This window comes from Helianthus annuus, chromosome 9 (genome assembly GCF_002127325.2).
Source record: "Helianthus annuus cultivar XRQ/B chromosome 9, HanXRQr2.0-SUNRISE, whole genome shotgun sequence".
NCBI classification, from domain to species: Eukaryota; Viridiplantae; Streptophyta; class Magnoliopsida; order Asterales; family Asteraceae; genus Helianthus; species Helianthus annuus.
Window position 1 is genome coordinate 110947245 of NC_035441.2, and position 26018 is coordinate 110973262.

The following is a 26018-nucleotide window of genomic DNA, read 5'->3' on the forward strand; positions in this document are numbered from 1 at the left end:
GTCCAGTGGTGTCCGAATCGCCTGTACCGGGCGAGTCCATGAGTCTGTAACATAAACACAAATGTGCACAAATAATCAGTTATACAATCAAGTAATCACATAAGTCACCAAGTAAGAAATCACATAATTCTCCTAGTCCCACTAGCCTCCTAGTCTCCTAGACTGACATTCCTAGTCCCACTAGCCAAATTCTTCCCAGTCTCTAAGACTGCTCTATCATCTACCTCGACCTCTCAGATCGAGCCTCGGCTTCCATGACCGAGCCTCAGCCTTCATGACTGAGCCTACTCTTCCTAGTCTCACTAGCTATCTACCTCGATCTCTAAGATCGAGCCTCGGCCTCCAAGACCGAGCCTCAACCTCCAAGACTGAGCCTAGAACAATAAACATCTACCTCGATCTCTAAGATCGAGCCTCGGCCTCCAAGACCGAGCCTCAGCCTCCAAGACTGAGCCTAAAAATTAATAAAATGTGCTCAACATTTGTTTATAAAAAGGTTTTGGATCTGGACTTAAGTGGTATGCAGTAAAAATGTTTTCGTGAGAGCCCTAGTGATCATAGTCTAGACTCGAGAAGGAATCCTAGTTCGCTATGATCAGAGCTCTAATACCAAGCTGTCACAACCTGGCTTTGCGGAAGCGTGGTTAATTTGGTGTGACTTCTTAATACCATAGCTTAATCATAACAAAGCTATATGAATTAAAAACATGCAAGATCATCCATTAAGTTTTAAAAAAACAAATACAATACCATTGTCTTAACGGGAAAACACCCTAATAACCATAACATTGTTCAACAAACAAACAAAACATAAACATGGTTTAAGGACTGTGACTTGTCCAGGAAAGAGTCACATTCCCTAAACCCCGGATGACCTCGGAAACTAGTGCAGCGGGAAAACGTGCCATACCATGCCAGATCCTTTAATTCCCTGAAATACATGTAAGTTGAAAAATCAACAATAACGTTGAGCGAGTTCATGCGAAAGTGAGTAAATAAACCTTTGTAGTTATCAAAATCCTGGTATGTAGCAAATAAGGAAAAAGAGATCACCAATGGTTTGCAAGGCCATTGATATGCGTGAAGTGCAAGTAGGAAGACTCAACCCTTGCGATTTTGCGTCGGGGCACAAAGTCACCCCGAGGTCCGTTATGCTGGACCTGGGGTTGGGCTCGCTACACCCAGATAGATCTACCGCTTACGTCCCTCGGTCCTACAATGAGGATTAATGGCCTCCAGTTCCCGCCTACCCACTCACATGATCTAAGTAGTAACCCTCCTTACGCTAACCATACCATGTAAAAAGTACTCGTAATCATAGTAACATGTATTTCACCCCCGCAGTTTAGAAAACTGAAAATAGTTAAGAGAAAAGGGGGACATGAACTCACAGTCGGTGCGTCTCTACCAAGTACTCCAAATCAGGTAGCTGTGCAACGACCTACATGTGCTAACTCTATTAGACGGACGGCCGTGCCTTAGCTTTATAGTTTAAGTTTTTGGGAAATAGTTAGACAACTATTCCGTGTTTACTTTTCGTATATACTTGGTAGTTAATCTCCTTCCCAAGGATGGGGGATTTAATACATGTGCGTTCAAATTATATCATTAAGTCTCACTTAATATATACTTATTTCTAATTCCAAAATATAAATATTTTTCTCAAAAATATTATATTTTCATTTCACATAATTTTCCCCAAAAATAATACGTCGATAAAATACGCGTTCGTAAATATTTCCGTATAATGCGTAAGTTACGTTTTATCATTCGAGTGGTAATAAATATTACCAGTGTAACTTACATAGTTATCGTAGAGGCGTTCATATTATTTTGGACCTGTTAACGTTCGAAAATATTATTTTTACTCTAAAAATAATATTTATGTATTTTCACAAAATAATCATAAACAGTGTGGTGAAAATATATTTACTAAACATATATTTTTCACGTTTAATTTTGTGAAAATCCCACCTCTGGATATTTGTAAATAAATTCGTGGCGAAGTATATTTTGAAAACATATCGAAAAGATATTTCTAACACTTATAGTGAAAATAATTCTAAGTGTTAGGTTTTTAGAAAAATTTCGCCAGAGTTTCCTCTGTAACTGGTGGTGGCCACGCTTTCAAGCGTATCATTTTCTTTTACAAAATCAATTTCAACAACTTCTTTATTCAATCAAACAATTCCCGACACATCAAACTAGTCGACAAGTATGCAATAAATCACATGAACTTGTAGTTTTTCCGAAACTATAGTGAAAATCCCATTATATTTTGTGGACCTTTATATAAAGTAATGTGATCTCGTAAAAACCTCGTTTTTAGAGTAAATCCATCTTTGCAACTTGTCGTCATCTTTTTCAAAGATTGTTATTTTGTCGAAACCTTTCATTTCACAAGTGTTTACACACTTGTGGTTTATAAAAATCATGCTTGTTAATGTAAGATCTATTTTTAGAAAACATGATTTTCTTTGACACTTGGTCCTTTGAAAATACCACTTGCAGATACGTAGATCTGCTAGTTTTAAACACCATTCCACAAGTAAAACACTTTTACACAAGTTCATGATTCGCGTGTGGTAGAGTTTCACCTTTTAACCCTTGTTCTATTCAAAACAAGCTTATGTCAAGATCCATGATCTTAACCAAACCGGGTTAAATGATGATCCGAGCTACCACAACATAGATCGATCGGGTCTAGGTAAACACAAATTTCAATTACTACAACATTTACACAACTAGTGATCTTTTAACCAACAATACTTGCATTTTTAGTAAACTTTAATGCATGATTTTGTAAGACTCCGAGTTTTAATCATTACAACACATATTAACCACCTTAGATTAGTTCAAGAGAGTGTTTTAAGCATTATACCTCTAGCTCGAGGCTAGGGAAGAATCTATGCGAAAAATGCGTGGATAAAAGCTAGAGAGTGAGGTCCTTCGTCTTCCGTTTGCTCCAAGCTTCCTAATACGTGACCCTTGACACTTGTATAACCTTGGAATGGAATGATCAAGAACCGAAAATGGATGTAGAGGGGGAGGGGTGTTTGGCCGAGAATTGTAGAGGGAGAGAGAGGTGAGTTTTGTGTGGGTGTTGATGTGTATAAGTTCTAATGTGCCATACATGATACTTATAGACAAATGTGGAGTTATGGACCAAAGGTTTTGATGTTCTCTTGATATGAGACAAGAGTTTATATAATAATCAAAAGTGGTACTTGCCTAGTCCCATTGTGACTGAATCGGCCCAAGGGGGGGGGGGGTCCCTAGTTCGATTCCAACTAGATTAGTTGATGTTTAGTTAGGTTAACTAGGTTAAGTTTAGGGATTAACTTGGTTAGTTGAGTGTTGTGCTTTAAGGCGAGTGTTAGGGTGTTCAGGGACCCTAACTGGCTCAGAAAAAGAACAATAATATTTATGGCAATATTTTCATGTTCCGGGTATGGTCCGGTTGTTCGGTTGGATAGTAATCCGTTAAAGTGCTTAACAAAGCTTTTATGTGTCGTAGATACCATTTTTAATGACACAACTTATTCCTGACACTTTGGAAAGTGTCTAGTAACATTTTTCTCATGTTTTGGCATTTTATTAGCTAGCCAGAAGCTGAAATGTTAATTAAAGTGCTGTGTTTTGTGCTCAGTGTATGTTTTAGGCACATCCAGTCATCGTAACTTATTCCTAGAGACGCAGTTCTACAACCCTTGTATCCCTACACTCACTATGGGTGTAGTAAAATATTTCTGGCTCATACAGGCCTTAGAGGCAGTATCTGCCTGATGCTGGCTTTGTCAGCATGTTCAATAGGTTATCCGTTCATAGTGCTATTGTGCTTTTGTGCATCATGTTTGTCACTAGGGTTCAGCATGAAAATAATGTAGTGACAGCAAATAGAGTATGATGCAGGAATATACAAGTATCAGAAATCAAGTAGTAGTTCATTAGTAATTTCAAGTAAGCACAGTAATTAAGCAGCAATTAATTATTAATTAAATCATACGGATACCTGGTTTTGTGAGGGTTGTCACATTCTCCCCCCGTTAGAAAAATTTCGTCCCAAAATTTTAAGTTCTGCTTGTAGAAGCAAGGTTCTTGGGAAATAGATGGGGGTATTTTTCTTTCATTCGGTCCTCACGCTCCCAGGTGAATTCAAGACCATGGCGGGCATTCCAACGAACTTTGACGAGCTTGACACTGCTCCGGCGGGTCTTGTTCACTTTCCAATCCGTGACCTCAACGGGTTCTTCAATGAAGTGGAGCGTGTCGTCAACATGAATTTCGTCGGTAGGAATGACAACGGTATCTTGTGTTGGACTTTTCTTCAGATTGGATACATGAAATGTATCGTGAACACCATTCAGTTCGGCAGGTAGGTCCAACCTGTATGCTATGGTCCCAATTCTTTCCAAAATCCTGAACGGACCAATACATCGCGGATTCAACTTTCCACGCTTCCCAAAGCGTGCCACACCCTTCCAGGGTGATACCTTTAACAAAACCATATCCCCAACCTCAAACTCTAGAGGTTTCCTGCCTCGATCCGTGTAGGCTTTCTGCCGGTCACGAGCCGCACTGATGCGATCTCGTATCTGTGCAATCTTATCTGTGGTTTCCTGGACTACATCAGGACCAACCAACTGTCTATCACCGACGTCAAACCAACAGAGCGGTGATCTGCACTTGCGCCCATATAAAGCTTCGAATGGCGCGGCACCAATACTGGTGTGGTAGCTGTTGTTGTATGAAAATTCAACTAAAGGCAAATGCTTATCCCAGCTACAGCCCAAATCCATAACACACGCTCTCAGCATGTCCTCCAACGTCTGAATCGTCCGCTCGCTTTGATCGTCGGTCTGCGGGTGAAACGCGGTGCTCATATTCAACCTTGAGCCAAAAGCTTCTTGGAAGGATTGCCATATCCTTGACACGAACCTTCCGTCTCTATCGGAGATAATCGAGAGAGGTACTCCATGGCATGTAACAATTTCTCTCATGTAAATTTCGGCCAATTTGCTCGTATTATCCTTTTCTGGGATAGGTAAGAAATGTGCTGACTTCGTTAATCGGTCCACTATCACCCAGATGGTGTCATGGCCTCTTGGCGTTCTTGGCAATTTCGTAATAAAATCTATGGAGATTTGTTCCCACTTCCACTTGGGAATCTCTGGTTGTTGCAGAAGTCCTGAAGGCTTCTGGTATTCCGTTTTAACCTTAGCGCAAGTTAAACATTTGCTCACATAAACAGCCACATCGCCTTTCATCCTAGGCCACCAATAGTAATCTTTAAGATCCTGGTACATCTTATCCGCTCCAGGGTGGATAGAGTACCGCGACTTGTGAGCTTCATCGAAAATAACCTTTCTTAAACCTCCAAACAAAGTAACCCAAATCCTTTTCTCAAAACACAACGTTCCTTCCTTGTTTGGTACCAATAACTTCTCCGTCCCACGGAGATACTCTTCTTCAAGGTTTCTTTCCTTGAGAGCTTCTTGCTGCGCTGTACGAATGCGTAAGGAAAGATCGGTCTGAATAATCATCTCCAAAGCCCTAACCCTTATGGGCTTGAATCGCCCCAAGGGGGGGGGGGTCCCTAGTTCGATTCCAACTAGATTAGTTGATGTTTAGTTAGGTTAACTAGGTTAAGTTTAGGGATTAACTTGGTTAGTTGAGTGTGGTGCTTTAAGGCGAGTGTTAGGGTGTTCAGGGACCCTAACTGGCTCAGAAAAAGACCAATAATATTTATGGCAATATTTTCATGTTCCGAGTATGGTCCGGTTGTTCGGTTGGATAGTAATCCGTTAAAGTGCTTAACAAAGCTTTTATGTGTCGTAGATACCATTTTTAATGACACAACTTATTCCTGACACTTTGGAAAGTGTCTAGCAACATTTTTCTCATGTTTTGGCATTTTATTAGCTAGCCAGAAGCTGAAATGTTAATTAAAGTGCTGTGTTTTGTGCTCAGTGTATGTTTTAGGCACATCCAGTCATCGTAACTTATTCCTAGAGACGCAGTTCTACAACCCTTGTATCCCTACACTCACTATGGGTGTAGTAAAATATTTCTGGCTCATACAGGCCTTAGAGGCAGTATCTGCCTGATGCTTGCTTTGTCAGCATGTTCAATAGGTTATCCGTTCATAGTGCTACTGTGCTTTTGTGCATCATGTTTGTCACTAGGGTTCAGCATGAAAATAATGTAGTGACAGCAAATAGAGTATGATGCAGGAATATACAAGTATCAGAAATCAAGTAGCAGTTCATCAGTAATTTCAAGTAAGCACAGTAATTAAGCAGCAATTAATTATTAATTAAATCGTACGGATACCTGGTTTTGTGAGGGTTGTCACAGACAGAGGGAATTTTGTAGTTCACCATGATTCTTTCTACAGGCTAAGCCATAGTTGTCTTAGCCAGCAAATCATGTTTAGCATCTTCTGGTTGACTATTTTGAACTTATGTATATTTTAACCAGCAAATCATGTTTAGCATCTTCTGGTTGACTCTTTTTGACTTATCTATATTTTAACAATTGAATATGCATGTCTATTCTTCTAGTTTTTCACGTCAACTTGACTATAGTGGTAATTTTTGTTAATTTTTTTATAAGTCGATATTGTAATTCATGTTCGTTATCTCAAATTTACAGTTTTAGTATGATTAGATGCAGGCGCCCCACTTTAAGCGGGTCGACCCCAATCTTTTTTTTTTAAAAAGTAGTAGGAACGATATATAAATTTTTTGAAGGACCTCATAAAAATATTACAAATGAACCCGTAACATCAAACTCAAGCTTGTTGCAGTGGAAAAATCTTTCCTTTCAAACTAAAAGTCACGGGTTTGAAACCCTTACACCTCGTTTTCTTTCAAAACAATAAATAAATTTAAACTACTACATTTATAAGATGTTTACGTCAGCATTCAATAGTTCCTCCCCTCAATTGGGCAAAAAGGGCGGCAGGGTCAACAGTGCCAGGCAGCTGCCTAGCACTCCCCTATTGGCCCAACAAAATTACGATTTTGTCCTTATTTAAATTTACGATTTTGCCATCAGTTTAAATTTATGTTTTCGCCCCCGCTTAAAAATAAATTTACGCTTTTGCTCCCAGCTAAATATTTCGATTTTGCCCTCGGTTAAAAAATTACAATTTTTACCCGTTTTAATTTACAGTTTCGCCATTAGTTTTTTTCCCTTAAAAATACGATTTTGCCATCAGGTCTAAGTTATGTTTTTGCCCCCACTTAAAAATAAATTTACGCTTTTGCTCCCGGCTAAAAATTCTAATTTTTCCCTCGGTTCAAATTTACGATTTTGCCCCGTATAAATTTATAGTTTTGCTGTTAGTTTTTTTTTCTCACAGCCAGGTTACGATTTTGCCCTCAACTTAACTTTATATTTTCCCCATCGTTTTTGTTTGTTTTCCTGGTGACATTACCATTTTGCCCCAAGTGTAAAACTACAACCGTGCCGCCAACTTCCTGGCACTCCCTCGTTGGTCCATTTAGTTTACGATTTATCCATGAATTAAATTTATGATTTGACCCTCAGTTAAAAATTATGTTTTTTCCATCGTTTTAGTTTTTTTTTTTACTAAAACTATACAAGTTTTTTGTTTTAATTGGTTTACTACGGTCTTACCATTGTTTTTGTTTTTTTTTTCCCTAGCAAAATTATAGTAGTGTTTTTTTAATTGGTTGAGAATTATTTGGTCATCGCACCGCAACACGGGCGGGGCATCTACTAGTGAAATACAAATCACATTTGGGGGTATATTATTTGCGTAGGATGATTCGAAGTAGGTGATTTAGTCTTTGTACTTTATTTATTTAATTAGAAAATAAGCAGCAGCCTACCTTTGTTTCACCAGATGATTTAAAGTTTTGAACTGTTAATTCTATTAGTTTTTTTTAATTGTTTTGAAGTAAAATTATTGATTTTTAAAGTTTACATCCCTATTGTATATATTTTAACGGGTTGGGTTTAGAAAAAATCACTAGACAGATTCGAGAGTATAACTTGGATTTAAAGTAGAGTCAAGAATGCGAGTATTTCAGAAGTGTAACAGAGGATCACACAGGTGGAAAAAAGTAATTAATTTGGTAACCCAAGCGACCGTATGGGTTATTTGGAGGATTCGAAACGAGGCGATTTTTGAAGGAAAACAACCTTACGTGAATAAGATGAAGGAAGAAATCAAGATGTATGGGTACATGTGGCTGAAAAGTAGAGTCAAGAATGCGAGTATTTCATGGGAAAATTGGTGTAATTTCGATTTAATTAGTTTTGGCGTATGATAATTAAAATCATTGTATGACATTTGGTGACTCATCTGGCTAACATCTGATTGCCCAGGTGTGATGAAATAAAATTATTTGTTGGTCTTTCAAAAAAAAATAACTTGGACTTAAAGAGAACAAGATTTAATGTTTTTTTGACTTTTACGCTTGAAAAATGTAGAACACGATTTATTGGAAAAAGTGAAACCAATCATTTTTTTCTCCAACCAAAAGCAATAGAATTTTGTTTGTTGGTATCTACTCAGAAGAGTACGTCCATCTAAAAGTTTCTAGTTGAGTGAGGTAGCAGAAAACGATTTTACTTGAACAACGGAGTAACGTTTAACCACCAAAAGATGTTTATTGCTAATGTTGTATTTGGTCGTTGAACTTCGGATCCAATATCTACAATAGGGTTGACGTTACTCTAAATTTTCTAAATTAATTAACAAAAATAAACATGACCAACAACAATCGTGATGGTATACATGCTTAAAAATTAGTTGGTTGCCCTGACCCGACCCGAATAGCAACCCACATGAAAATTCTAATCAGGGGCGGACCTAGGGTAGGTCTAGGCGTAGCACGGGCTACGGCTCAACTTTTTTCCGGTAGTGTAAATTTTTAATTTTTTTTCGATTTTTATACTAATGACACCCCTAAACAACTACAAGGACACCCCTAAACAACTACCTAAGGTGAAGATAGGTGAAGATGAAATGAAATCAAAATTTTCCATTGACGGAAATGTTTCCGGTCGACCTGCAAAAAAAATCGTTCAACATGGAGAAGATGAAGTATAATAAATAATAATAGTGAGGAGCATTGGAAATATAAAAAGTTATAGCAAGTTGGAATGTCAGAAGTTATATTCAAGTCAATAGTCAAACTATTGCATTTAACCATTTACTCTATTTTTTCTTAAATATCAGTATTAATAAAACCACAAAATATTGTAAGCAAATATTTACCAAGAAAATAAAAACAATTTACTTTAATTAATATCTAACCATTTAGTATATTTAGTTTGTTACTGTAAACATTATCTGTTTGTCTTTTTTTATTTCTTTGTTTATCCTTTTTATTAGTATTTGAATTACTTTTTTTTAAATTTTTTATTCTTTTTGTTGTTGAAGATATTTTTATTACAAATTATATCTATAAAACTTCTTAATAACATTTAAAGTTTTATAAAAATAATTTATAGCCTTCTAGTGTAAAAAATGATAATCAACGTATATAGAAATAAAATTATATTCGGATCTTGCAAGTCAATAGTTTTTGTTCTCACATTTTATTAGAGAGTAACACTCTATTATAGAGTATAGATTATAAAGAACTAATTAACGATTTTGTTTTCAAAAATAGTTTCACTGTAAATGTATCTATACCTAACAATACATTATATCAACCCGTGTAATACACAGGTGTGTAATTATATATATTGAGACTCATTTTTACTAGCCGCCCAGGTCCCCTAAGGGCTCTTGAATTCTCAGGGGACAGGCCCAGGTTAAAAAAAAATAATAATAATAACTAAGGGCCCATTTTTACTACCCGCACAGGCTTTTTAATTCTCAATAAACGACCACAGGTAAAAAAAACTGAGGATATCTCTCAATTTTTCTTTTAGGTCCGCCACTGATTCTAATGGTTTATTGTGAAAATTTTGAATACCAAAAAAAGAGAAACCTATTTGAAAAATTTTTTGATCCCATCACTATTATACATTGGGATGATTTGCAATCCTGTTTTAGTAGTTTTTCTTACTTTTGCTACAAAGAAAATAAAATAGGTTAATTTAAAAAAAAACAAATGTAAATATAATATCACTATTTTAATAAATATATTTTGAAATGACCCATTTTAGTAAAAAGAAAAATTCATCAACAATCCTGTTGAAAAAAAGCTCGACTTATGTTTGCAATTTGTGAGGACGAGTAATTATTGGACCACTTCCGTGATGGTGTGCAAAACTAAATGATACAAAACCCTACCGTACAAAATTATTTTTTTGGATTTTCTTTCAACTGCTAGGGAAAAGATCAAATAGGAAGTTAATTTTCGTTAGGAAGGATAGGAAGCAATCTCAGCCGTTCATCATCTTTTTTTAAATTTTTGCACGCGTGGGCTTTTTCGTCTTTTTACATCATCATTCCGTTACTTCTTTTCTTAGTTCATCACTCTTATAACAGAATTGAAGATTCAATAACCCTAAATTGCCATCGATCGCAAATTCACCTCTTTTCAAACATTAATCTTCTTTCGTTTGTCAATTCGATAACTTCAATGTCTTCGTCAGACTCTGCTGGTATGTTTAGCTTCAATTTGAGTAATTTTTTGTTATTTTGTCCAAATTTCATTGTTTTACGTTTTATAATTCGTGTTTCTGTAATTAATATTTGATTTTTCATAAGTTTAATTGTTATTGTTGTATAATTTAACATAATTTGTTTGTTTTGCTTCTTCATCATTTATTGCGTTTTAGTGAATAGTTGTGTTTTATGTTATTACTTAAATTATATGCATACAAACTTTTAGTTTAAGATTTATGTAATTATAAAGCTATAACTGTTATTGTTGTACAATTTTTGTTTGTTCATCATTAGATGCGTTTTACTGAATGTATTGCGTTTTATGCTTTTATCCATAATAGTTGATATACAAACCTTAAATGTCTGTATTTCTAAATTATTATTAACATATTTTGAGATTTAACAGTAAACACATTACTATATAGGTTGTATTGCTTTTTATGATTTTTTGTTAAGTGTTTCATATCGCATGATGCGTTTTACTGAACGTATTGCTTTTTATGCTTTTTATGCTTTTATAAACCTTAAAGGTTTGTATTTTTTAAATTTTTATTAATATATTTTTAGGTTTATTACTAAAAACATTATTCTCTAAGAGGTGGTGTGTTTTATAGTTTTTTTAATTGTTTCAGATAACATTTCCAAGTGGGAGGAACGTCTATGCACAAAGAGTGGAAGAAAGTTTTTCAAACCTAAAGTCAGTGGATCTATTACACCTGCTGTTGGAATGTTTTTTAAGTCATTTGATGAGGCTTTTGCATTTTATCAGAGATATGCACTTGCTGCAGGTTTTTCTGCAAGAAAAAATACTTCTTGGAAAAATGTTGGTGGTTTAGTGACAATAAGGTATGTGGTTAATAGGCTGGTTGGCGATTTAGATGAACTGTGTCGTTACAGGGATCATATTAAAAGTTATATTGATAAAGCGGATGAGGTTATGGTTGTTGCGCCGCCTCCTAGTCGCAAAGAAAGATTTGCTGATATTGGAGGGAACTTAGGAAAATCAGATTCTATGATTCGTGTCCCGATAAAAATAAGGACCAAAGGATGCGGTGTTCAAAAAAGGATCAAGTCTAATCGTGAGATTGCAATTCAGAAATCATCAAAGATCCAGAAATCGTGCCGTGTATGTGGTGGAAAAGGACATAACAGTCGCACATGTAAAGATAAGGTTTTTTCTAATGCTATAGGTTCTAGCAATGGAATGTAATTATGTATACAAATTCTGTCAAAATTAGATATCAATAAGTAAAAAAAAATTGTCATTGTGTTTTATGATGTATGGATTTCATCTCTTTTTGTTACTACGTTTTGAGATATCCTTCATAAATATCAGTTTGTTATGGTTAATTACGTTTTATGATAACAACAATATATTTTTATTGCGTTTTATACATAGAACAATTACTTTAACTGGTATTTTTTGATTATTGCGTTTTATTGTAACACAGATCATAGATCAAATTAAACAAGAAATGCAAGTGGATATCATAAACATTGCGTTTTATACATAGAACAATATATTTTAAATTGTATTTTTTTATTATTGCTTTTTATTGTAACACAGATCATATATCAAATTAAACAAGAAATGATGAGAACCTTAAGCTTCCATCAGGGATATCCAAATCACATATCAGCTTTTTTTGGTTATTCCGTTTAATACAATATACTTTAAATTGTATTTGTTGATTATTGGGTTTTATTATCACACATATCATACATAAAATTAAACAAGAAATGCAATTGGATATAATAAACATTGCGTTATATAGATGATGATAGTTTTTAAACAAACATGATGTTTTCAAACTACAAAATTAAAGAAAAATTACTAGCATAATCAGCTTCATGGATCAAAGTTTGTTTCTTCATCGGATGAGAACCCTAAGCTTCCATCAGGGATTTCCTCATCACTTTCAGATTCAACCCAAAGTTCAACCTGAGACCACTGCGTTTTGGAGCTTCTCTGCAAATTTGCTACCAGAGTTGTTGATGATTGGTATTTCAGATAACTGCTTCAAAAACTTTAGATCCTCACTGTTAGATATGTCCTTTGGGTCATACATCTCCACTTCACCATCGTCCCAAGTGACTGAAACTTTGAATGTTTCCTTAATGAACTCCTAAGATGTAACCTGGTTATCTTTAGTTTCAGTTTGATTCGGATTACCATATCTCTTGTGTAGAATTTTGAACAGTGCGGCTGTTTGACTTGTGTAACAAGAAGGTGGTATACCTATTTCGTTCATCCTTTTCAAAATACTTTCATTGCAGTTTTGAAGAACAGAAGCAACGGAATGGTATTTTATTTTTTTTCCATCAAGGAATTGAAGAACGAAATTGCCTCTTTTAACCCACCAAACTGAGAGTTGTTGATTAGCCATTTTAGAGTTTGTTGTGTTGGGTATTTTGGTGTATTTTTTGGTGTATGATGAGAGCAATGTGAAAATAGTTTAGGGTTTCTGTTCTTATATATTGGTAGAGGAATTTGAATCAACTGTTTTAATAATAAAAATGATTATTTTTTATTTTTTTCTTTGAACTAGAATTACGACCCGCCGCAATGCGGCGGGGATTCTTTAGTTATAACTAAGTCAATTTAGGACGCGCATGTTATGTTGAACCTTTCAAACGGGAAAAAATAGACGATGTAAAAACGTTCACCCACACATGTACGTTGCGTCGTGTTAACTCGCAAAATTTAGAACGAAACATAAAAACGTTAAACCAAAGACGCACGTTTCGATGTGTTTAGTCACAAAATTTTTGAACGAAGCATAAAGCGAAAAAATTTGCGGAAAATAAAAATTATAAAGGACCAAAGTTGAAAGTAAAAAAAGTTGTTAGGATAGATTGCAAAAGATAAAAAGTTTTATGTTAAAAGTAAAAAACAAATAGTTTTGCGTTAAAGGTAATTTATGAAATACATTTGAGTGAAAAGTTAAAAAATCATTTTTTTAAAAAACCCTCAAAGCCAAGGTTACGACAATCATATGCATAACCATATGAAATACATTTGAGTGAAAAGTTAAAAAATCATTTTTTTTAAAAACCCTCAAAGCCAAGGTTACAACAACCATATGCATAACCATTTTTTCTTTGGAAAACTCTCAAAGGCAAGATTACAACAAATAAGTAAAAAAATCAAAGTGGTTAAATTGCAAAAGATGGAAACTTTTGAATTAGAAGTGAAAAATCAAATTAATCAAAGGGGTTAAATTGTATAAGATGAAAACTTTTGAATTAGAAGTGAAAAATAAAATTAATCAAAGGGGTTAAATTAACAAAGATTAAAACTATTGTCACACCCCGAAATATCAGAGCTGGCGTGACTGGACCGGTATCTTCATTGCACAGCGGAAGCAAAAAGCTAAGACTTCTAAACAATGAACGCCCGCTAAGTACTCGAAATCGCGTGGGTTCTCCTATTCCAACCGTTCCGTAGTTTTGAAAAATGCAACCTGAGAAAGAACATGCGAAAAATCAACATAAAGTTGAGCGAGTTCATAGTTTGTTTTGAAAAGATTTAAGATAAATCTTTTTGATAACCGGTTTTAAAGTTGTTGAGAAAATATAGTAAAATTATTTTCTTGGCATGATATATGAAAAACTGTGAGTCTAGCCCACAATAGTCTTTGTACATTGCACGAGAGAGAGTGGGCCGAGCCCAAACGAACCTTTGTAAGCAGGATCAGGGCGTCCTCTTACTTAGGTATAATTTGAAAAACGTTACCAAAGTTTGTAAATCTATGTATTTGTGAGTTTACATCAAATGAATCTTAAAAACATTTGAAAGTTCAGTTTGTAGGTAGGTATGTAATGCGTCTATGAACATGTTGATCATTAATGTGTAGCTAAGACATTAATATGTGTGCCGACATAGGAAGCACTCAACCCGGTAGACGATTTAAGTGTCGATTCACTTCGACAGGGACACAAAAGCACTCTAAGTGGCCGCACAAGGACCGTGAGTGGGGCTCGCCCGTACCCGATAGATCTACCCCCTGTTCCGTGGTCCTTAAAAGGATTAATGGTGCCTAAATTAGCGCCTATTCGCACGTGATCCAAGAGTTCATTCCATAGCTTAATCATACCCTATTTAATATGTATTTCAAAAGAAAAAGGGGGACATAAACCCATTGGGTTGTCTCGTTGTTCGTACGCAGAACAACCCAGTCCCGTTGTAGTAACTAGGACATTCCTGTCACTAGTCATGAAAATCATGCACGTTTTGTAAAACCGGTATGTTTGTATAAATTGTTCGTAAACCATTCGAGTTTGTTGAAATTTAATTTCAAATTGGTTTAGAAATGTGAGTTTTTGTTCATCGAAATATAGATTAACTTTGCAAAACTTTGCATGTCTTTCCACCCCCGAAAACATTTATAAAAATGTAAAACAGTAAAAAGTGGGGGTTATGAACTCACCTGATGTGCAAACAAATGTGGCAAAGCAAATAGCAAAGTCCGTGTCTACATGAAATGACCTACTCGTGCCCTAAAGCATAAAGGACATCTTAAGATCTATACAATGTTACAAGCATGCAAGTTGGTTATGTGCCAAGTTCACCCAACTAACTAGACTTGTTGTGAATCATTAAAGAAATAATATGAACGTTTGAATCATCGCAAACCATTGGTGATATGTTTGCGTTTCTTGAAAGTATATTTGTATTTTGAATAAAAATGTATTACTATATACAGTGCACTAAATTATGACCCGTGTGGCCGTGTTAGTAACCAACTTTAATAGTCGTGGTCGGGTGTATAAAACTATGACTCGTTATGACCCGAGAACCAACACAATAGCTTTCCAAATAAATATAATAAATATTTATTTTTTTAAGAAACAAATAATCTCATATGGACAATCATGTTTTACCACTAAATGACCCTATACAAATCCACCCGAGGAATAAATATACACTTTTGTCCAATTTTTATTTAAGTTAAAAGTTTTATGTAGAAAAGTATATATACTTATATTCTTACATAACAATTTCCATTGAATTTTATATTTGCGTAGTAATTGAAATGACCTTGATACGTGTGTAAAAATATACGTCTTCATATTTTACATGTACATTTCCTCTTAATAAATTTATACAAAATATTACTCCCGTATTTGCAAAAATAGCCTTGATAGTATTTTCTTCAAAACTACCATCAAAATTAAGTTTATACAAATATATCCATATTATACAAGTTTTTATGCTAGGGTTTCATACGACCAAAATATAGTTTAACCATAATATCTAAACAACCACATTTTTTTCTAAACTTACATGAATATATATATTTATACTTCTTGTTATATTGAACTAGTAACATAGTTATTTTTGCAACCAACCAACATCCCATGAGCATAAAGGATACATACATGAAATATATTTATTTACCTAATAAAAAGATAGTATAGGTAATCATGTATTTCAAGATTTGACCATTAACAAACTGGTTAACTTTTGGTAAGGTTCCAAGCAAATATCTTGTAAAAAAAATATAAACTTGTAACCAGATGATAATAACTTACTTTAACTCACATAACTTGAAATATGTACATGATGTCTTGTTCTTCTTAACAAGCAAACCAGTGAAAAAAAAGTAGGTAAAACAAGAGTTCTTTCTAAGCTTTTGAAACATTTTATAGGTTGTTTAATATGACTGATGTTTGAACCATAAAACACCTAAGTTGGGTGAACGTATACATGATAATTTAGTGAAAACATAAGTTTGTTTGTAGAGGGTTTTACTTACAAAAACAAAAAAGGCATGAACGGTTTGAAGCTTGACCTTGAATCTTGAAATTCAATTTGTGGCTTGTGTGTGTGCTCTTGTTTTTGGTTTTGGAGAGTGGAAAATAGAATGAAATGGTCTTGTGTTTAAATGATAAGGATGAAGCACAATTAATAGGGTATGGTCGATGGGTATGGTTCCAGGAGGAGTTGGTTTGACAAAATCCACCAAATATATCAAGGAATGTATAATAAAAATTAATGTGTATGGCATGAATATATGTAATGATGATGATGTGATCGGATGGTCATGAGATAAAGAAAATATGGTATAGGATGTCATGAGTATTGATATTACCATGCTTTGGATATAAAAGTCCAACTTTGGCAAGTATGTCACTCAGCCATCAAGGAAAATCATAAAAAGGTTTATCTCAAAAAAAAAAAAAAAAAGAAGAAGTAATATGCTCTAACCAACTTGGCAAAATTAGAATTCAGCTAGAAAAATGTTTTTGGATGGTTTCATGTACGAACGCATGTTTAACGTCAGTTCGATTTCGGTTTCGACAAAAACAAGCGTTTTCGAGGATATACAAATTTGGCATGGAACTCTTTTTTTTTTGTGAAGTTCTATATAAAAAAAATAAACATATGATTTTGATATATATACATGTCAAAGTATGTATATTTTATACGTTTAAATAACCATATGTGCGTGATCGTGATCTAGAAATCTTTGAAAATACGAGGGTGCGTATAAAAAAATAAAGAATACGAAAGATCATGGAATACTAATGCATAAAAGAAAATAAACTTGTGCATATAATCTCATAAAATTATTTATGAACGTGTCCGATGTATAAAATATATTTACCTATTATTCGTGCCGCGCTAACCGCATATTGTAAATATAATTTACAACTTGCGCAATGAAAATACCTAATAGTACCATTTTAAGATCAAAAATATGTAAAAGAGCATCGGGAGGCGATGTTTGACGCGTATTTTTTGTCGGTTGCGTTAAAAACGCATAAATTGTGTCGTTCGTCGTTTCGTGTCCGTTTTGCGATCCGTTTTCAAATACGGATAATAAATTTTGAAAACGAAGTTAAATATATCATAATATATTAATATTGGGTCGTAACTCGAGTCCGGTGCTTTTGTTTCGTTGCCGGTGCGTTCCTTCGGTCGCGTTTTTCGTTCACGTTTGCGTTTTGTAACATTCGAAAGCGTGATGTTTTCACAAAACCACATTCATAAGTTTAAATTATACGTATAAAATTTGTATTTGTCTGCATGGTCAGTCTTTTGTACGACATCAGTTCGTTATCGTTTAACGTTACGCAGTTTTCCCGAAAATCCTCATATGCGCATTGTAACATCTGATTAGCGTTCCTAGGCATTCCAATAGCCTAATTAAGCTAATTCGTGTCTTAAACATTATTTGTTATCACCTAAATGTTTGTTAATCGCGAAATTAGAAGGCCGTTAATTACAGGTTGTCACATTCTCCCCCTGTTGCAGAAATTTCGTCCTCGAAATTTAGACTATGTTATCTCCTCAGAGTTGTGTCATTCGCAGGTAAGTCTGAACAATACCAAAGTGAATGACCGCATAATCGAATCAAGACTTGTTTAGATTACATGAATGTAAGGACATTTTGCATCAATAAGAACCCAACGGTTCAACTGAGTTTGTTCCAGAAATCGAGGTCAAGTGAACGAAGCGTAATGATACTATCACCAATGTGAGTAAGTTTACGAGGGTCCAACAAAAGAGGATTATCGACCAATAGAATTCCAAATGAACGTTCATAATATACAAATCAATTTTGGAACAATCAAATTTTCTACCAACGGAAACTTGCGTTGGTTGTTGTATGATCGAAACTCGAAGCAACAAGCTCAAATAGATAGGATCATGAAATGATTTGTCAACTATTGGATCATTAAATGAAATAAAATCTGGGTGTTGAAATTATTGAATTGCTAGGATACACCGAAACGAAATGCAACCGAACCTGGTGTATCGCCGTCTTAATACATAGTTGCATTAAGACTATTTGAGTGATTAGACAAACAAAGAGCATACGTAGTTACGCATGAAGCGATTGATTGTGATTAGCACAAGCTACAAGGTTATACCGACGCCACAAGGTGTCGTAGTGAATGAAATAATTCAACAATAGTGGTGACCGAACAAGCATCACCATGTTTTGCATGAAACGCTCAATCATGATTAGCCCAAGCTACAAGTTCGTTTCGACACCACAAGGTGTCGTAGTGATTGAAATAATTCAATAATAGTGGTGATCGAACAAGTATCACCTATGTTTGAAATCAAATGAAGGTTCAACGAAGTAAATCCGAATGTTTGTTTCAAACAAATCTCATAGGATTTTCGATTGAAAATGGAACAAATAAATAATGTTTTCGAGCGAAGATGAAAAACAATGAATATCACAAATGTTTGCTCGATGGCGAAAGAACCATTAAGAGGTACACCGAAATATGACATGAACTTGTGTACCATTATCTTAACACACGATTGTGTTAAGACTGCTTTAGTATAATAAATCGATAAAGCGGATTTACTATAAATAAACAAATAAATAATTAAATTCGTGCATGATGTGAGCAACGAGATTAGCGCAAGCTTCAAACTTGTGAAAAATGCCACCACAAGGTGATTGTGATCAAAGAAACGATTAAATAAAGTCGACGACCAAACAAGCATGTTATGGTTCAAAACAAATGAAGTGCTTGTTGGGATTATTTCGAATATGATGGCCTCAATCCGTCATATGGAATACTGAATCGAATATATATTACGAGCAAGTTCAATCAATTGAACTTGGTTGAAACACAATCAATGAATTCATGTATCAATAAGAAAGTCTCGACATGGCCACAACGAAAAAACCATGTATAGCACTCAAAAGAAAATGAGTTTTCCAAGAAATCCGTTGACTCGATACCAAAGAGTCAACATTTTGCAATAATATGGGTCGTCTAGAATACAATGCGAAGATTTAGTATAGCGAAATAATATATGAGATGTTTACAAAACAACCATTCGAAGTGAAACCACATGCGTAGCAAACAATGCATGTGTAGCGTACGAATTTGCCAAGAATGAAGCAATTAAGTGTTCGTTATCATGAAATAGAATTTTCGTGATGCAATGGCCATTAGGGGGAGTAGAAATGCAAAAATCTACTCACTAGATGCAAAAGTCGGAATTTCAATAAAAGAAATTTAAGGAACTTACCTGGAATTTCGTGTGATGACCGGTTGTTACATGACATTACCATGGAATGTCGAACATAGCGTAATCGCCATAACGAAGTAGGGGAAATGCGAAGATATGTGACTTCTTTTGCAGCGCCAACAATTGTGAGTCTCTTTAGACTAAGCATCGATCGTTATGAAATCTTGTTTAAGCGTACCTTAGTGTGATTCGTGTCGTTTGCAGGTTCCCTTGCCAATTTGCCGCTTTCGACCAGTAGTTCACTGACGGGGTTAGCATCGCTGCTGTCATGCTCAATCGTGTTTTCCAAAGGCCTTGCCTCGAAAGTTGTGTGTGATGTATTTCAACGTCCGTTGACGTATAGTTTAAGTTTCACGTGTATTCGCGCCCTAGCGTTTCGTTCCACGTAGATTACCTGCTCGGGTAATTAAAATAACATAGACAAATAGATAATAGCGTTTGCCTGAGTTGTTAGTCACGGTTTCTAAGTGAGGACCTTTAATGAGTTTCGACATAAGCTTTCCAAAGGTCCTAAGTGCATGTTATCCAAAACTCTCAAATTTTTGCTTAATGTATGAATTTGTTTCGTGTATCAAATGCAACTCTTGTGCATGTTTAAAATCAAAACAGTTGACTCATTGTTCTTGGCAACGATTGGAACCCATATTCGAGTCTTAGGCGTTCTGTATGCATTCAATTCTTGATATCTAAGTCCCCAGAGGATAGTGAGGTTAAAGCCTAGGTATCTCTACAGAAACCTAATTCGCTGAAACCTATGGCTCTGATACCAATTTGTCACACCCCGAAATATCAGAGCTGGCATGACTGGACCGGTATCTTCATTGCACAGCGGAAGCAAAAAGCTAAGACTTCTAAACAATGAACACCCGCTAAGTACTCGAAATCGCGTGGGTTCTCCTATTCCAACCGTTCCGTAGTTTGAAAAATGCAACCTGAGAAAGAACATGCGAAAAATCAACATAAAGTTGAGCGAGTTCATAGTTTGTTTTGAAAAGATTTAAGATAAATCTTTTTTATAACCGGTTTTAAAGTTGTTGAGAAAATATAGTAAAATTATTTTCTTGGCATGATATATGAAAAACTGTGAGTCTAGCCCACAATAGTCTTTGTACATTGCACGAGAGAGAGTGGGCCGAGCCCAAACGAACCTTTGTAAGCAGGATCAGGGCGTCCTCTTACTTAGGTATAATTTGAAAAACGTTACCAAAGTTTGTAAATCTATGTATTTGTGAGTTTACATCAAATGAATCTTAAAAACATTTGAAAGTTCAGTTTATAGGTAGGTATGTAATGCGTCTATGAACATGTTGATCACTAATGTGTAGCTAAGACATTAATATGTGTGCCGACATAGGAAGCACTCAACCCGGTAGACGATTTAAGTGTCGATTCACTTCGACAGGGACACAAAAGCACTCTAAGTGGCCGCACAAGGACCGTGAGTGGGGCTCGCCCGTACCCGATAGATCTACCCCCTGTTCCGTGGTCCTTAAAAGGATTAATGGTGCCTAAGTTAGCGCCTATTCGCACATGATCCAAGAGTTCATTCCATAGCTTAATCATACCCTAGTTAATATGTATTTCAAAAGAAAAAGGGGGACATAAACCCATTGGGTTGTCTCGTTGTTCGTACGCAGAACAACCCAGTCCCGTTGTAGTAACTAGGACATTCCTGTCACTAGTCATGAAAATCATGCACGTTTTGTAAAACCGGTATGTTTGTATAAATTGTTCGTAAACCATTCGAGTTTGTTGAAATTTAATTTCAAATTGGTTTAGAAATGTGAGTTTTTGTTCATCGAAATATAGTTTAACTTTGCAAAACTTTGCATGTCTTTCCACCCCCGAAAACATTTATAAAAATGTAAAACAGTAAAAAGTGGGGGTTATGAACTCACCTGATGTGCAAACAAATGTGGCAAAGCAAATAGCAAAGTCCGTGTCTACATGAAATGACCTACTCGTGCCCTAAAGCATAAAGGACATCTTAAGATCTATACAATGTTACAAGCATGCAAGTTGGTTATGTGCCAAGTTCACCCAACTAACTAGACTTGTTGTGAATCATTAAAGAAATAATATGAACGTTTGAATCATCGCGAACCATTGGTGATATGTTTGCGTTTCTTGAAAGTATATTTGTATTTTGAATAAAAATGTATTACTATATACAGTGCACTAAATTATGACCCGTGTGGCCGTGTTAGTAACCAACTTTAATAGTCGTGGTCGGGTGTATAAAACTATGACTCGTTATGACCCGAGAACCAACACAATAGCTTTCCAAATAAATATAATAAATATTTATTTTTTTAAGAAACAAATAATCTCATATGGACAATCATGTTTTACCACTAAATGACCCTATACAAATCCACCCGAGGAATAAATATACACTTTTGTCCAATTTTTATTTAAGTTAAAAGTTTTATGTAGAAAAGTATATATACTTATATTCTTACATAACAATTTCCATTGAATTTTATATTTGCGTAGTAATTGAAATGACCTTGATACGTGTGTAAAAATATACGTCTTCATATTTTACATGTACATTTCCTCTTAATAAATTTATACAAAATATTACTCCCGTATTTGCAAAAATAGCCTTGATAGTATTTTCTTCAAAACTACCATCAAAATTAAGTTTATACAAATATATCCATATTATACAAGTTTTTATGCTAGGGTTTCATACGACCAAAATATAGTTTAACCATAATATCTAAACAACCACATTTTTTTCTAAACTTACATGAATATATATATTTATACTTCTTGTTATATTGAACTAGTAACATAGTTATTTTTGCAACCAACCAACATCCCATGAGCATAAAGGATATATACATGAAATATATTTATTTACCTAATAAAAAGATAGTATAGGTAATCATGTATTTCAAGATTAGACCATTAACAAACTGGTTAACTTTTGGTAAGGTTCCAAGCAAATATCTTGTAAAAAAAATATAAACTTGTAACCAGATGATAATAACTTACTTTAACTCACATAACTTGAAATATGTACATGATGTCTTGTTCTTCTTAACAAGCAAACCAGTGAAAAAAAAGTAGGTAAAACAAGAGTTCTTTCTAAGCTTTTGAAACATTTTATAGGTTGTTTAATATGACTGATGTTTGAACCATAAAACACCTAAGTTGGGTGAACGTATACATGATAATTTAGTGAAAACATAAGTTTGTTTGTAGAGGGTTTTACTTACAAAAACAAACAAGGCATGAACGGTTTGAAGCTTGACCTTGAATCTTGAAATTCAATTTGTGGCTTGTGTGTGTGCTCTTGTTTTTGGTTTTGGAGAGTGGAAAATAGAATGAAATGGTCTTGTGTTTAAATGATAAGGATGAAGCACAATTAATAGGGTATGGTCGATGGGTATGGTTCCAGGAGGAGTTGGTTTGACAAAATCCACCAAATATATCAAGGAATGTATAATAAAAATTAATGTGTATGGCATGAATATATGTAATGATGATGATGTGATCGGATGGTCATGAGATAAAGAAAATATGGTATAGGATGTCATGAGTATTGATATTACCATGCTTTGGATATAAAAGTCCAACTTTGGCAAGTATGTCACTCAGCCATCAAGGAAAATCATAAAAAGGTTTATCTCAAAAAAAAAAAAAAAGAAGAAGAAGAAGTAATATGCTCTAACCAACTTAGCAAAATTAGAATTCAGCTAGAAAAATGTTTTTGGATGGTTTCATGTACGAACGCATGTTTAACGTCAGTTCGATTTCGGTTTCGACAAAAACAAGCGTTTTCGAGGATATACAAATTTGGCGTGGAACTCTTTTTTTTTTGTGAAGTTCTATATAAAAAAATAAACATATGATTTTGATATATATACATGTCAAAGTATGTATATTTTATACGTTTAAATAACCATATGTGCGTGATCGTGATCTAGAAATCTTTGAAAATACGAGGGTGCGTATAAAAAAATAAAGAATACGAAAGATCATGGAATACTAATGCATAAAAGAAAATAAACTTGTGCATATAATCTCATAAAATTATTTATGAACGTGTCCGATGTATAAAATATATTTACCTATTATTCGTGCCGCGCTAACCGCATATTGTAAATATAATTTACAACTTGCGCAATGAAAATACCTAATAGTACCATTTTAAGATCAAAAATATGTAAAAGAGCATCGGGAGGCGATGTTTGACGCGTATTTTTGTCGGTTGCGTTAAAAACGCATAAATTGTGTCGTTCGTCGTTTCGTGTCCGTTTTGCGATCCTTTTTCAAATACGGATAATAAATTTTGAAAACGAAGTTAAATATATCATAATATATTAATATTGGGTCGTAACTCGAGTCCGGTGCTTTTGTTTCGTTGCCGGTGCGTTCCTTCGGTCGCGTTTTTCGTTCACGTTTGCGTTTTGTAACATTCGAAAGCGTGATGTTTTCACAAAACCACATTTATAAGTTTAAATTATACGTATAAAATTTGTATTTGTCTGCATGGTCAGTCTTTTGTACGACATCAGTTCGTTATCGTTTAACGTTACGCAGTTTTCCCGAAAATCCTCATATGCGCATTGTAACATCTGATTAGCGTTCCTAGGCATTCCAATAGCCTAATTAAGCTAATTCGTGTCTTAAACATTATTTGTTATCACCTAAACGTTTGTTAATCGCGAAATTAGAAGGCCGTTAATTACAGGTTGTCACAACTATAAACTTAAATTGTCAAAGATTAAAACTTTAAGGTTAAAAATGAAACAAAGATTAAAACTTTAAACTTAAATTGTGAAAGATTAAAACCTTAGGGTTAAAAAGGAAAATTCCAATTTTTTTTTGAAAATCTCCCAAAGCCAATTGTACAACCTTGATATGCATAAGTTTGTTGCTTATTTATAAGGTTGTAATTGATTGTTCAATCATACAGTATTTGGTATCAGGAATCCAAAAGGCTTCTTAAGGCTTTTTAAGTCTTTTGGTCTAATCAACTGTATAAATTTCAATCATACATACAGTATTCATATATTGTATATTATTTTATTTTTTATAACATTTCGTTTTAGAAGTTGTAATATATTTTTTTATGATTGTCCTTATTGTAATTATGTTTTAAATTTGTTTTTTGTGTTATAAAAATTGTAAAAAAAATTTCAATGCGTTATAAATTATATTGCGTTATATGTTTGGAAATAAATAATTAGAAAAAACATTGCGTTTTATATTCAAAACATATTAATAATTAAAATTGATAATGTTGAGTTATAGCATACTATTAAAATGATGCGTTTTATAAATTGTATATATATTTTATAAATTTTTTTTTCAAAATAATGTTTAAATAATTTTAAAGAATACATATTGCGTTTTAAAATAACAAACAAATAAGTGCATTTTAAAATATCATCAAAATATTGCGTTATATGAAAAAAACATTACGTTTTATAATAAGTAGCATTTCTAAATCAAAGTAACTAGCAAGATCAAGAAAATAATGAGTTATACTAAAAACATGCTAAATCAAAAAACATTGCGTTTTATAATAAGTAGCATTTCAAAATCAAAGTAAACCAGCAAGAGAAAGCATGTCTTTAATCCTATCTAAACTAGTGTCATAGGATTGTTTTTTAAGTTTCGCACTGAGGTCTCGAAACTTCTTTAAGTCCTGAATAACATAATCTCTTTGTTCGTTGATTTCGTGCAATAATATCTTCGCAATGAACTTTCTTCTTAAATCTTCAAGTTGTGTGGTCTGCTTGTTGACCGGTTTTTTGTTTTTACCCCTTGCAGGTTCTTCATACTCCATGTTAAACCCACAATTCCATTTTTCGACCGGTTCTCCATGATAACATTCCATATGACGCATAGTGAATATACCACAGTCAATGCCATTATATTGTGTCCTCCATTTCATCTGCATTCTAATAGGGGTTATTCCCTTTATATCATCTGTTTTTTCATGTCCAACAGATTTAAGGCAAGCTGCCAAAGCATCCCTCTACAGAAAAAAAAATCAAACAAAAAGATTAGGTGGTTTATATTTGTGTTTTAAAAGCATAAGTAAGAATACTTACTGTATTTTCAGGCACATTCCCATATTTAGCTTCATTTGTTTCTTTTTTGGCACTGTTGTCAATGATGAATATTTGTTTCTCTTCAAGATTGAAGGAGATCACAAAGAAATGTTGTATATAGAGAATCGGGACTAGGATAATTTTAAAATCCTTTATGCTTTTTAGCTTTGCACCTTGAAGAATTTTTTCTATGTTCATTGTGAATGCTTCTATCATCTTTTCTTTATTTTCAGTTTCTTCCTTATCATTCAATGGAAAAGCCTGCCTAAAATTAAACAAATTAACATATTATTGCGTTTTATGAAGTTAATAAAACATAAAGCTGCGTTTTATGAAGGTA

At 34.2% G+C, this 26018-nt stretch overlaps 1 long non-coding RNA gene across 1 annotated transcript; it reads right to left on the bottom strand.

Moving 5' to 3' along the window:
* Positions 1 to 14015: 14015 nt before the first annotated feature.
* Positions 14016 to 16776, bottom strand: LOC110905956. The gene is made up of 3 exons (XR_002573540.2): positions 16357 to 16776; positions 15028 to 15097; positions 14016 to 14061 (listed from the first exon to the last, which is right to left on the bottom strand). It is a non-coding gene; the product is annotated as an uncharacterized LOC110905956 (long non-coding RNA).
* Positions 16777 to 26018: the final 9242 nt, after the last annotated feature.